The sequence below is a fragment of the Lemur catta genome, chromosome 26, assembly GCF_020740605.2.
Source record: "Lemur catta isolate mLemCat1 chromosome 26, mLemCat1.pri, whole genome shotgun sequence".
Taxonomy (NCBI): Eukaryota; Metazoa; Chordata; class Mammalia; order Primates; family Lemuridae; genus Lemur; species Lemur catta.
In genome coordinates this window covers 7,823,367-7,837,982 of record NC_059153.1, presented here as the reverse complement: position 1 = coordinate 7,837,982, position 14,616 = coordinate 7,823,367, and the positions used below count along the sequence as shown (strand labels likewise).

General features: G+C 39.4%; 2 non-coding genes across 2 annotated transcripts; both read left to right on the top strand.

Annotated features, from left to right (window-relative positions):
* The first annotated feature begins 75 nt into the window (after positions 1-75).
* Positions 76-182, top strand: LOC123627777. Its single transcript, XR_006731487.1, has one exon. It is a non-coding gene; the product is annotated as a U6 spliceosomal RNA (small nuclear RNA).
* Positions 183-9,891: 9,709 nt separating this feature from the next.
* Positions 9,892-9,998, top strand: LOC123627776. The gene has a single exon (XR_006731486.1). It is a non-coding gene; the product is annotated as a U6 spliceosomal RNA (small nuclear RNA).
* Positions 9,999-14,616: the final 4,618 nt, after the last annotated feature.

Genomic DNA, 14,616 nt, shown 5'->3' with positions numbered 1-14,616 from the left:
AGTAGAATAGTTGAATTTAACAGAGCCAAGCTTCATCCATGAGTCTTCAGTATCCACAAAGAAAAGTAGGGCTTTGTGTTTGCTCCGGCAGCATATACACTAAAATTGGAACCCTGCAGAGAAGATTAGCATGGTCCCTGCCCAAGGTAGACATGAACATCGGTGAAGCATTCCGTGTTTTATCCAGTCCCTGAAACATCATTGGCCCATTTGCTGACTAGCTCCAAGGTAACAGTGTGTGTCAAGGCAAAAACAGGTGACACCCAATATTAAAATTGTGTTGGGACTTTCAGTACAGAGATAGGCCCATAATATGATCTATGAAATGCCAATGGAGCTCAGTAGTGTGGAATGTTGTGTGCAAATATGTTGTTAGTAGTCAGAAATGAGAAAATGTCAACTTGCATTGCCTTTGTTCAACTTAAATAAAAATAGGGTTTTGCCTTCCACGTCAGTTGGAGACGGGCATGGAGATTAAGCATCATTCTAGCAAAGATCTGCTGATTCAGAGTTTGAGCAGGTAGGGGAGGAACAGTAGTAGTCCAAGTTAGGTTATGACATCCATTAATTTTCTGCCCTTGCTGTGATTAAGTAGCTCAGTAACAGTGGACAATTATGTTATCCCATTTACTGAAGTAATATTTATGATAAATTTTGTTAAAATTATGAAACCGATGAGATTCCCTGAATTGCAAGCCACAAACAGTAGAACAAGTAATAAACAAGGGTGGGGCTTAGTAACATTTTTGAAAACTGTATCATTTGAGTATTAGTACCTATGGAAAAATACAATTGTGTTTTGTTTGGGATTCCAAAATCATTTCAGCCATAAAGTTCAAGGACAAATTATTCCATTGATTCCCTATCTTTCTGAGCCTTGTAAAACTGTTCTCTCATTAAATGTTGTTTTAGAACCCAGTGAACTAAGGCAGTAAAATCCTTAGTTTTAGAAGGCAATGAGCCTGAGAGAAGCAACTTGTCCAAGAACAAATAGCCATTGCTTACAGAGAGCTAGGACTTCTTCTGAGTTCAGGACACGGTGCATCATGTCAAGGGACCTCTGGTTAATTCACTGCTCTATACTCCCTTCATGAGTACTTCGCCTTACTTTTCTTCTTTAACTAGAAGCTTAATAAGAAGTTTGTTGAGCTTACAAACTTGAGGTATATGGGATAATTAAAGATCTGTTATTATAATAGCTCTGATATTGTCTGAAATACTCTTCAGAATTTAATTTATTCGGTAAATGATTTTCATGTCAGTATTAAAATAGTAATTTTATTCATTACATTTTTAGAAATAGAATTCCCCAAGAAATTTCACAAGATAAAGAAGAAAAGATTCTGGAAAATCCTTCTCAAATTAGCAATCCAGGTAAGCCTTCTGACAGTGACTGCCTCTTTGGTGGGCGTACAATAGATACATAAGTAGGAATAGTGAAGTTTTGAGTATAAAGGAGGAGTTTAAAAGGTCAATGTGTAAACTGCATGCATATTTCTTCTTGAATGTTTTTTAGTAGTCTGGAATGCGGAGTTACTTTAAGTTAGGCGTACGTCATTTATTATCTCAAACAATATTGTCTGGAAAGAAATCATTTATTTAATTTTGGTCCCTAAAATGCTGTTTGATATTTTTGGCTAAATAAGAAAGAAGATTTTTAAGTTAGTATATTCCGTTTCCAGTCACATTATAATGAATTGCACTTGGTATAAAAATGCATCTTCTATTTAATTTTTATAATAAATGGTTTGCATTTAGTGAACAGTAGTTACAGTTGACCTTGAACCATGGGAGGGTTAGGGACGTCAATCCCCTTTCATCCGAAAATCTGTGTATAACATTTTACTTTGCAAAACTTTACTTACAGCCTACTGTGGACTGGAAGCCTTGTGATAACATAAATAGCCAATTAACACATGGGTTGTATGTCATATGTGTTCTATATTGTATTCTCACAATTAGGTAAGCTAGTGAAAAGCCACTGTTATGAAGAAAATCATAAGGAAGAAAAAATACATTTCCTATTCATGAACTGGAAGTGGATCATCATAAAGGTCTTTATCCTCTCTATCTTCACATTGACTAGGCTGATAAAGAGGAGGGGGAATAGGAGAGGTTGGTCCAGCTGTGTCTGGGTGACAGAGCAGAAGAAAATCTGCATCTAAGTGGACCCCTGCAGTTCAAACACCTGTTGTCAAAGGGAGACTATGTATTTGTATTACATAGTGATTTGTGTCACAGAAAAGTAACTATTGTTAAAACCGAGAACTCAAAAATACCTTTGTGATAGCATGAACAAATGACAATATTAACTGCAAATTGTGGCCAGTGTGCAGCAATACTAATAGGAGAATATTATTTTATGTATTTATTTTTGGAGACAAGGTCTCACTCACTCTGTTGCCCAGGCTAGAGTGCAGGGCCTAGAGTGCAGTCAGTGCAGTAGGATCATCATAGCTCACTGTAACCTCAGACTCCAGGGCTCAAATGATCCTCCTGCCTCAGCCTCCCGAGTAGCTGGAACTACAGGTGCATGGCACCAAGCCCAGCTTATTTTTAAATTTTTTTTGCAGAGATGGTTTCTTTCTTTTTTTGAGAGAGAGAGAGACTCACTTTGTTTCCCAGGCTAGAGTGCCATGGCATCAGCCTAGCTCACAGCAATCTCAAACTGCTGGCCTCAAGCAATCTTCCTGCCTCAGCCTCCTGAGTAGCTGGGACTACAGGTGCTTGCCACTGCACCCAACTACTTTTTTCATTCTATTTTTAGTTTGCTGGCTAATTTTTTCTATTTTTAGTAGAGATGGGGTCTGACTCTTGCTCAGACTGGTCTGGAACTCTTGCCCTCAAGGATCCTCCTGCCTCAGCCTCCTATAGTGCTAGGATTACAAGCATCATGGGCCACCATACCAAGCCAGTGGATTATTTTATAAAGATACCTGTTGAATGAAGATGTCAGAAAAGCAATTCTTTGTTGAGAAGTACAGATTATGTTAGAAATCCGTATACCAACAAGGTCTCACTATTATTGAATTCATTCCCCATAGGTTAAAACCAAATGATATATATTTACTTCACTAGAACAAGATGTGTTCTCCTATCTGCTGGATAATTGTCATGATAACAGTGACTTTGTGTCCCTTAGCCAAATGATTTTCCTAAGAAATATTCCAGTAGCCCAACCGTGGGCTAAACCAATAATAATAAAAGTAGAGAAGTATTTCACAATAACAAAAATGCTACTGTGCTACCTACGTGGGACACCTACATCCTTGTACAATCTGAGGTATATGAGGGCACCTTTAATGTAGTATATATTCATCAAAGAAATTCCATAATTTAGGTATTGTAAGTAGTAGGAGACAAAGGTCGAGTAGGCATAGTTTTTGTCTTTGAGGTGCTTGTGATAAGCTAGACCTGTTCCTGTTTAACTTCTGTGTTTCTTCAACGGGACTGTCAAACCATTTTTATTCATCGTATTCACTTGCCCACCTCACAAATAGCTATGAAATGTCTTTTGGGTGATAAGTATTGTTCCGATGTAACTAAACACGTACATTTTACAAATACAGTCAGGAACTTATTTTTATTGTTACTTATATTATTTACTACTTTATTCAGTGGTTACTGGGTGCCAGATGCCCTCTGGGAGCTTATTAATATAATCATCATTTACCTTGTGCTTATCGTGTTAAATGTGTGCCAGACACTTTAAGTCTATCATGCAGAATTAATTCTTTAGACATTGACTAGGATTGAAGGTAAGCAAGGCAGAGTGAGTAGAAGTTTGCCAGGTAAAGAGGCAGAAAGATGGTGCTTGGCAGAAGGAACACCTAGCAGGATTGCACATGAGGTCCAAGAACAGCAAGTGCAAAAGCTGAGACTCATGGGTCAGATTTGCAAGGTTTTCCAGCAGTTCCATTTTCCTGGGAGTCACAGGATTAGAATTGAGTATGAGGGCATTGTGGTTATGGTGTAAAGCAGGGATGGTCAAGCTTTCTCTGTAAAGGGTTGAGGTAGTACACCTTTTAGGCCAGGTGGTCTCAGTCATATCTATTCAACCCTGCCATTGTAGTATGAAAGCAGTCATAGATAAGAGGTAAGCAAATAGACATGACTGTGCTCCGACGAAGCTTGGTTTAAATAACCGTGTGGCAGGGTAGATGTGGCCTGTGGCCTGTAGTTTGCTGACCCCCCATGTAGAAGGTAGATGGAAGGTTACCATCTAATGAGACTGGAGGACAAGAGAAGGAAGCTTTCACAATAGTCAAAGTTGTAGTTTCCTTGTCACACAAAGCTTGGATTAGTAGCAATCTAGTGGTTACCCATCCACAGCGAAGGAAATAGTTAGGAAGGTCAGTTTATTCATTTTAAGACATTGTTCTTTTTCTTGCCTTTTCCTTTTTTTACTTATTATTTTTTTAGATTTAAGAAGTAATGATAATAGTTGGTGGGTTTTTTCCCCCTGTGAGAGCCAGAAGTTAAGAGTCCATGCTGAATCTTGAAATAAAACCTTGGTGGTAGACATGTAAAGAGGAGTTAGAAGAGAAAGACAGTTCATATGATTTAGTGGTTACTGAATGTTCAAATTTAAGGGCAGAGAGAAATCTCAGCTGTCTGACTCACAGGTTTCCAGGTTATGCAGTCACGTTTAAATTGGACACGAGGAAAGAGTAGCAAACTGTCACGTGTATAGAGAAGAGCAGCAGGTCAACAGGGAAGATTAACTGTTTTCTATCCATGTTGAGTTTAACGGGATATTCCTGTGGGATATTTTCAGTTGGTAATTGGATGATAGGCATTTCTACCAGGAGATGGAACCCTGAGGTTGGAGTCACAGACTTGGAATACTGTTACTGTAATTACCAAAGTCATAGATCTGAATGAGCTTCTCCTTGATAGGGAAGATGTAGAATGAGAAGGCGGCCAGTGCCAAATCCCTTGGCGCATCCACGTTTCCCAAAGGAAAAGGAGTCAGCAAAGAAGACTGAGCAGTGGGTAGAGAAATGTCGGAGAGGAATCAGAGCAAGTTATGTTGTAAAGATTTTTTAAAACATGAGAATTTCAAGTAGGAGACTATAAATTCTGACAAGTAAGATTACTAAAGCGAGTTGGAGTGAACTTTCTCATGTGTGGTGGTTCCCTTTTCAAAACAACAATTTTAAAATTGTAAGGTCTACTTTGTATGTGACTCGTACTTGTGGTGTCCAGATGTGGAAGGACACATCTTTAAGATGCTACCTAAAAGTTTTGTAACTGCAGCAGGTATCCACATAGGGTCAGGAAAATTGTCTAGACTGGTGAGTCCAATGTGCCAATATTACTCCAAAATTGTTAAAACCTGAAGATCACCTGTAAGGGGAAGTGGTGTCTCTCTTATCTGCTTGTTGTGGAAATGCTTGCTTTATACTCACGGCTTTGATGAGCTCTTGTGCACGCATTCTGAAACAAAACCTGGCAGCAACACTGGAAGCCACTGTGGAACACACATACCCTCCCTCTGACGTGGAATCATAACACAGCCATTTTGGGACTGGGTTTCAAATTTTGGTCAGCAATGGATTACAGACCTGCAAGTTGGAGAAACTGACATCGTTTAAATACTATACTGCAGAAAACTGAAAGAATATATGGAGGAAACTGTAAGGGGATATGCTGAATATACTGGTTCTCAGTACTTGGGGAATTCTGGGGACTTCAGTAGAAAAGTCAGTACCTGAATGTCTTCATTAGTGCAGTTCTCCTTCCATTTGCCTTCTTCTGATATCTCTGCTTTTCCTGCTTTCTTTTTAATTTCATCTCCAACGAGAAAATAGTGTGAGAACATATTACTAACATGTGTATGTCTTACAAGTGTTTATTATTTCCTTTGAAGACAGTTGGCTACTTGTCCTAAAGTGTACCTGGTATTCTCTTAGATTCTAACGGCAAATGTCTGTACCACAATGACAGTGTCACTGATGGTGGGCTGCCAAGATTTTAGGTGTCTTCTGGGTTGTCAAATACTATGTGTTCTATCTGGCATAGTTTTCATGTGAAATGCTTTCCTGGTATTATATTTGTTCAGAAGTTGGTAATCTGTGATTTAACTAGAATACTTGGTGGCTTGGATCACAACACTTTTAACCTTCTATCTATATCTATATCTATATCTGTCTATCTATCTGTCTGTATGATAAACCCCCATTACCCTCGAAATAACTTGGAGGTCCTAGTGGTCCTTAATGGTCACAACCATCTGTCTTCGAGCAGTGCATAACTCTTCCTATGCTTCGGAGGCAACTGTATGTACTTTTTGACTTGTTCTTTCAAGGGCCTCCTTTAGTAGGTGAACAGTGTTTTTAGTTTCAGAAGAAATGAACAGAAATCTTAGAAACGAATAAGAGGAGCTTGTGATCAGCAATACAGTATCTTAGCATATCCAATGATTTTATGTGATCATAGCGCACTGCAGGGTTAAAGTGTCAGCCTTAAGCAATACGCTCACTTCAGCCTCCTAATTACCTTGGGATTATAGGCCAGCATGCTATCGTAGGCTTTTAATGTTCCATAATTTTATATGGTTGATTTAAAATATATTTTACTTTTTTCTTTAGTAGTGGATGAGATTGCTGGAGACCCCGTGTTCAGGTAGGATCTTACATATTTTTTAAAAATTATGTGTTCACTAAGGGAATACAAAGCAAAGAAACTAATATTTGATGAGTGTTCTACTATGAGCTAGATGCCATATCATGTACTTAACATTGATCATCTCATATAATCTCCACAAATACTTGCAAAGTACTTGTGCTATTCCTGTTTAGGAATTAGGCTACTGTGGTTCTGAAGTTGACTAATTGTCCCATGATCCCATAGCGAACAAGTAGCTGACCCATGATTTGACAATAAACCTGCCTGGCTCCCAAATCCCTACTTCTTCCCCTGAGCATATGATAAAGAACTGTGCAGCACTGGGATCCAGGTACAGGTCCAACTGAGATCGATGCAGAAAGTCAGATTTAGTTATTCGTTAACTCTCCTCAAAAGTGTTCCTTAGAAGCCTGGTTAGTCAACAGCTTGTCCTGCTATGTTCAACAATTGCAGTGGTCATTGTTTTCACCATCAAAAGTTTGAGGGCAGATCTCACTTTGCCGTGGCCACAGGACCATAGGTTTAACATAAGCAAGACCAAGCAAGTCCTAGAAGGAGTTAATTTCCTGTAAGTGAAGGATGTCTACAGGTATGCCATGTTTTGTTAATTACAGTTAGCGTCTATTTAGAGGATTTTTCTGATTGATCTTTCTACTTACTGACTTCCCAGTAAGTAGACAGTAAGACTATCCTCAGCTACTGCACATGCCTAGTTCATGAAGATTTTTCTTTTTTCCTAGCATCTTTTTTCTTCTTCTGTGACTTTTCTCTAATCTTGTCTTGATTTTGTTTTCTTTCTTCTCTGCCTTTTTTGGTATTTCTTTTGTTGTGTTTTTTTTCCTTTCCATTCTGCCAGCTAAGTCTTCCACATTTTCCTATAGAGGAAATCCAAAGCACACAGAATTTCAGGATTTTAAGCAATCTTAAGAGACCAAGCAAAGTATTCTCTAGGAATTCCACCTGTGCTTAACATCCTGCCCTAGTAATTGCTCAGGTGGAGAACCTGAAAGTCAAAGAGATTAAAGTGACTCATTTGGAGATAGTGAGTGTTAGAACTCAGGTTTCTTAATTGAAAGCCCAGTACTCTTCCTTGTTTATCATCCTGTAGGTGAGTGTTTTAATAATAGACAGTGGGTGTGGGTCTAGTGAAGCCAACGGAAAAGGATAAGAATGGAATTAGCTGATGAACTCAGTGTTAGTGGATATGAATGGAATTAGCAGGGGAACGCCAAGTTTGAAGAGAAACAACACTGGGTTGTATAGGAATAAGCGTTTTAGAAAAGAAATCAGAATATTGGAGTATCTGAGAAGTTTGATAAAGATGAATCATAGGAATGAAGGACACAGGGTGTCGGGAGTTACCTGGAAGAGTGTCTTAAAATAGAGGACTCAAAGGGAGTCCTGAAGAGCTTGCTGTTTTTTTGTTTAATTGGAGGAACTGACAGATTTGGAGGTTGCTATTGAAAGATGTTTGAAGAATTTTGGAAGAATCTGTAGAGCAGATCAGAATGTGGTATGATCTGCCACCACCTCAAGTTACAGAGGACTGGCTGAGAGCCCCTCGATTCCTAGGGTCTGGAGGTTCCTGAAAGACAGATGTGTGTCCCAGGTCCGGTGTCTCCGCCACCTCTTTTCCCAATTCACTGATGTCCTTCCCATGTACATGTAGGGAAGGCAGGGGTGGGAATGGCTGGGAGATCCCTCATGGAGCTTCAGTTGGGTAGTTTGTAACATGTCTCTGCTAGGAGAGTGTGACTGAGCGTCCCTTTCACTTGTTTTCTAGGAGCAGGGAAATAGAGATCTCCTGCTCTTGGTCACTTGGGCCCATCCTTTCAGGAATCTGTGCTTTCTTAGGCTGAATATTTAGAGGTTGGAGACTGCCATGGAGCCCTGCAGAAGAGGGAGGGATCTGGAAGTGGGAGCCCATAGGAAGGAAGACGTTTAGATAATACTATGGGAAATAGAAGTACAATTTCCAGGATTCTGTTTTTCCAGGAGTCTCTCTGCTTGGGTATCTGAGTGCCTGTGAATCCTTTGGGCATTATGTCCTCTACCCTCCTGCTTGAATTTTTCAAGAAAGGAAGGGTTTCCCTAAGTACAAGGAAGAGAGTTCTAATTAAAGGTTAGAAGGAGGGGAAAACTAGGTGTGAAGGCTCACGCCTATAATCCCAGCACTTTGGGAGGCTTAGGCAGGATGATTACTTGAGGCTAGGTGTTCAAGAACAGCCTGGGTGGCATAGGTAGACCCCATCTCTTAAAAAAAAAAAAAATAGGCATTGGGTGGTGGTGCCTGCCTGCATTCCTAGGTAGTCAAGGGGCTGAGGCAGGAGGATCACTTAATCCCAGGAGTTTGAAGCACCAGTAAGCTATGATTGTGCCACTGCATCCCAGCTTGGGTGACAGAGTGAGACCATGTCTCTAAACAATTTGGTAAAATCTAAAAAAAGGAAGGGAATTAAAGGACCTTTCAATCATTCTGTCGGTTCTGGTGCTGCCTTGTTGCTATTGAGACTGGTCCTGCAGTCTGGCAAGGATTGACCTTTGCTACCAGGGTGCCCTAACTGACCCAGATCCCGCAGTCTTCATAGTGATACGTACTTAGATTTCAAAGTTATTTTTTTTAGATCACATTCAAATGCTTAATTGCTCAGCCATCATTCCCAAAACACCAGTACTCTGCTCTGGCAGTCGGGCCTCATAGCTTTAGCCACACACATAGAGAGCAAGTTGACCTTTCCTTCACACTCAGAACTGTCTGTGGAGTACTCATGTTAGCCTAGACTTAGCCTAGACCTTTGAGCAAGGTCTCAAAGGTAATGGTCAGTTACCCTTTGAGGCCTTTGTCTGTCTTTTCTACAGCAAGTAGTAGTTGGGATTGTTCTAAAGTTCAGAGAGGTTCAAATAATGTTACAGGAAGAGATGAGAATTTCCCTACTTCTTTGCTACCACATCTGTATCCTGAGGGCCCTTTCTATCCCGTGTAGCACCTTTTCTTAGGTAGTAGAAATTCCCATATTGTCCTTCCCCAGAGTAGTGGTCACCAACTCACAGTTGGCCTGGCAAGTGACCTGTTTACTGTTAGCAATGAAAACCTCCCAAGGCACTTGCGTGTGTGTGTCATGTTCTAAAATTATTTTCAGATTCTTCCTAGCAAGAAAGCCATTCAACAGAATTCTCTGAATCTAAAGTAGAATAGTTGAATTTAACAGAGCCAAGCTTCATCCATGAGTCTTCAGTATCCACAAAGAAAAGTAGGGCTTTGTGTTTGCTCCGGCAGCATATACACTAAAATTGGAACCCTGCAGAGAAGATTAGCATGGTCCCTGCCCAAGGTAGACATGAACATCGGTGAAGCATTCCGTGTTTTATCCAGTCCCTGAAACATCATTGGCCCATTTGCTGACTAGCTCCAAGGTAACAGTGTGTGTCAAGGCAAAAACAGGTGACACCCAATATTAAAATTGTGTTGGGACTTTCAGTACAGAGATAGGCCCATAATATGATCTATGAAATGCCAATGGAGCTCAGTAGTGTGGAATGTTGTGTGCAAATATGTTGTTAGTAGTCAGAAATGAGAAAATGTCAACTTGCATTGCCTTTGTTCAACTTAAATAAAAATAGGGTTTTGCCTTCCACGTCAGTTGGAGACGGGCATGGAGATTAAGCATCATTCTAGCAAAGATCTGCTGATTCAGAGTTTGAGCAGGTAGGGGAGGAACAGTGGTAGTCCAAGTTAGGTTATGACATCCATTAATTTTCTGCCCTTGCTGTGATTAAGTAGCTCAGTAACAGTGGACAATTATGTTATCCCATTTACTGAAGTAATATTTATGATAAATTTTGTTAAAATTATGAAACCGATGAGATTCCCTGAATTGCAAGCCACAAACAGTAGAACAAGTAATAAACAAGGGTGGGGCTTAGTAACATTTTTGAAAACTGTATCATTTGAGTATTAGTACCTATGGAAAAATACAATTGTGTTTTGTTTGGGATTCCAAAATCATTTCAGCCATAAAGTTCAAGGACAAATTATTCCATTGATTCCCTATCTTTCTGAGCCTTGTAAAACTGTTCTCTCATTAAATGTTGTTTTAGAACCCAGTGAACTAAGGCAGTAAAATCCTTAGTTTTAGAAGGCAATGAGCCTGAGAGAAGCAACTTGTCCAAGAACAAATAGCCATTGCTTACAGAGAGCTAGGACTTCTTCTGAGTTCAGGACACGGTGCATCATGTCAAGGGACCTCTGGTTAATTCACTGCTCTATACTCCCTTCATGAGTACTTCGCCTTACTTTTCTTCTTTAACTAGAAGCTTAATAAGAAGTTTGTTGAGCTTACAAACTTGAGGTATATGGGATAATTAAAGATCTGTTATTATAATAGCTCTGATATTGTCTGAAATACTCTTCAGAATTTAATTTATTCGGTAAATGATTTTCATGTCAGTATTAAAATAGTAATTTTATTCATTACATTTTTAGAAATAGAATTCCCCAAGAAATTTCACAAGATAAAGAAGAAAAGATTCTGGAAAATCCTTCTCAAATTAGCAATCCAGGTAAGCCTTCTGACAGTGACTGCCTCTTTGGTGGGCGTACAATAGATACATAAGTAGGAATAGTGAAGTTTTGAGTATAAAGGAGGAGTTTAAAAGGTCAATGTGTAAACTGCATGCATATTTCTTCTTGAATGTTTTTTAGTAGTCTGGAATGCGGAGTTACTTTAAGTTAGGCATACGTCATTTATTATCTCAAACAATATTGTCTGGAAAGAAATCATTTATTTAATTTTGGTCCCTAAAATGCTGTTTGATATTTTTGGCTAAATAAGAAAGAAGATTTTTAAGTTAGTATATTCCGTTTCCAGTCACATTATAATGAATTGCACTTGGTATAAAAATGCATCTTCTATTTAATTTTTATAATAAATGGTTTGCATTTAGTGAACAGTAGTTACAGTTGACCTTGAACCATGGGAGGGTTAGGGACGTCAATCCCCTTTCATCCGAAAATCTGTGTATAACATTTTACTTTGCAAAACTTTACTTACAGCCTACTGTGGACTGGAAGCCTTGTGATAACATAAATAGCCAATTAACACATGGGTTGTATGTCATATGTGTTCTATATTGTATTCTCACAATTAGGTAAGCTAGTGAAAAGCCACTGTTATGAAGAAAATCATAAGGAAGAAAAAATACATTTCCTATTCATGAACTGGAAGTGGATCATCATAAAGGTCTTTATCCTCTTTATCTTCACATTGACTAGGCTGATAAAGAGGAGGGGGAATAGGAGAGGTTGGTCCAGCTGTGTCTGGGTGACAGAGCAGAAGAAAATCTGCATCTAAGTGGACCCCTGCAGTTCAAACACCTGTTGTCAAAGGGAGACTATGTATTTGTATTACATAGTGATTTGTGTCACAGAAAAGTAACTATTTTTAAAACCGAGAACTCAAAAATACCTTTGTGATAGCATGAACAAATGACAATATTAACTGCAAATTGTGGCCAGTGTGCAGCAATACTAATAGGAGAATATTATTTTATGTATTTATTTTTGGAGACAAGGTCTCACTCACTCTGTTGCCCAGGCTAGAGTGCAGGGCCTAGAGTGCAGTCAGTGCAGTAGGATCATCATAGCTCACTGTAACCTCAGACTCCAGGGCTCAAATGATCCTCCTGCCTCAGCCTCCCGAGTAGCTGGAACTACAGGTGCATGGCACCAAGCCCAGCTTATTTTTAAATTTTTTTTGCAGAGATGGTTTCTTTCTTTTTTTGAGAGAGAGAGAGACTCACTTTGTTTCCCAGGCTAGAGTGCCATGGCATCAGCCTAGCTCACAGCAATCTCAAACTGCTGGCCTCAAGCAATCTTCCTGCCTCAGCCTCCTGAGTAGCTGGGACTACAGGTGCTTGCCACTGCACCCAACTACTTTTTTCATTCTATTTTTAGTTTGCTGGCTAATTTTTTCTATTTTTAGTAGAGATGGGGTCTGACTCTTGCTCAGACTGGTCTGGAACTCTTGCCCTCAAGGATCCTCCTGCCTCAGCCTCCTATAGTGCTAGGATTACAAGCATCATGGGCCACCATACCAAGCCAGTGGATTATTTTATAAAGATACCTGTTGAATGAAGATGTCAGAAAAGCAATTCTTTGTTGAGAAGTACAGATTATGTTAGAAATCCGTATACCAACAAGGTCTCACTATTATTGAATTCATTCCCCATAGGTTAAAACCAAATGATATATATTTCCTTCACTAGAACGAGATGTGTTCTCCTATCTGCTGGATAATTGTCATGATAACAGTGACTTTGTGTCCCTTAGCCAAATGATTTTCCTAAGAAATATTCCAGTAGCCCAACCGTGGGCTAAACCAATAATAATAAAAGTAGAGAAGTATTTCACAATAACAAAAATGCTACTGTGCTACCTAGGTGGGACACCTACATCCTTGTACAATCTGAGGTATATGAGGGCACCTTTAATGTAGTATATATTCATCAAAGAAATTCCAAAATTTAGGTATTGTAAGTAGTAGGAGACAAAGGTCGAGTAGGCATAGTTTTTGTCTTTGAGGTGCTTGTGATAAGCTAGACCTGTTCCTGTTTAACTTCTGTGTTTCTTCAACGGGACTGTCAAACCATTTTTATTCATCGTATTCACTTGCCCACCTCACAAATAGCTATGAAATGTCTTTTGGGTGATAAGTATTGTTCCGATGTAACTAAACACGTACATTTTACAAATACAGTCAGGAACTTATTTTTATTGTTACTTATATTATTTACTACTTTATTCAGTGGTTACTGGGTGCCAGATGCCCTCTGGGAGCTTATTAATATAATCATCATTTACCTTGTGCTTATCGTGTTAAATGTGTGCCAGACACTTTAAGTCTATCATGCAGAATTAATTCTTTAGACATTGACTAGGATTGAAGGTAAGCAAGGCAGAGTGAGTAGAAGTTTGCCAGGTAAAGAAGCAGAAAGATGGTGCTTGGCAGAAGGAACACCTAGCAGGATTGCACATGAGGTCCAAGAACAGCAAGTGCAAAAGCTGAGACTCATGAGTCAGATTTGCAAGGTTTTCCAGCAGTTCCATTTTCCTGGGAGTCACAGGATTAGAATTGAGTATGAGGGCATTGTGGTTATGGTGTAAAGCAGGGATGGTCAAGCTTTCTCTGTAAAGGGTTGAGGTAGTACACCTTTTAGGCCAGGTGGTCTCAGTCATATCTATTCAACCCTGCCATTGTAGTATGAAAGCAGTCATAGATAAGAGGTAAGCAAATAGACATGACTGTGCTCCGACGAAGCTTGGTTTAAATAACCATGTGGCAGGGTAGATGTGGCCTGTGGCCTGTAGTTTGCTGACCCCCCATGTAGAAGGTAGATGGAAGGTTACCATCTAATGAGACTGGAGGACAAGAGAAGGAAGCTTTCACAATAGTCAAAGTTGTAGTTTCCTTGTCACACAAAGCTTGGATTAGTAGCAATCTAGTGGTTACCCATCCACAGCGAAGGAAATAGTTAGGAAGGTCAGTTTATTCATTTTAAGACATTGTTCTTTTTCTTGCCTTTTCCTTTTTTTACTTATTATTTTTTTAGATTTAAGAAGTAATGATAATAGTTGGTGGGTTTTTTCCCCCTGTGAGAGCCAGAAGTTAAGAGTCCATGCTGAATCTTGAAATAAAACCTTGGTGGTAGACATGTAAAGAGGAGTTAGAAGAGAAAGACAGTTCATATGATTTAGTGGTTACTGAATGTTCAAATTTAAGGGCAGAGAGAAATCTCAGCTGTCTGACTCACAGGTTTCCAGGTTATGCAGTCACGTTTAAATTGGACACGAGGAAAGAGTAGCAAACTGTCACGTGTATAGAGAAGAGCAGCAGGTCAACAGGGAAGATTAACTGTTTTCTATCCATGTTGAGTTTAACGGGATATTCCTGTGGGATATTTTCAGTTGGTAATTGGATGATAGGCATT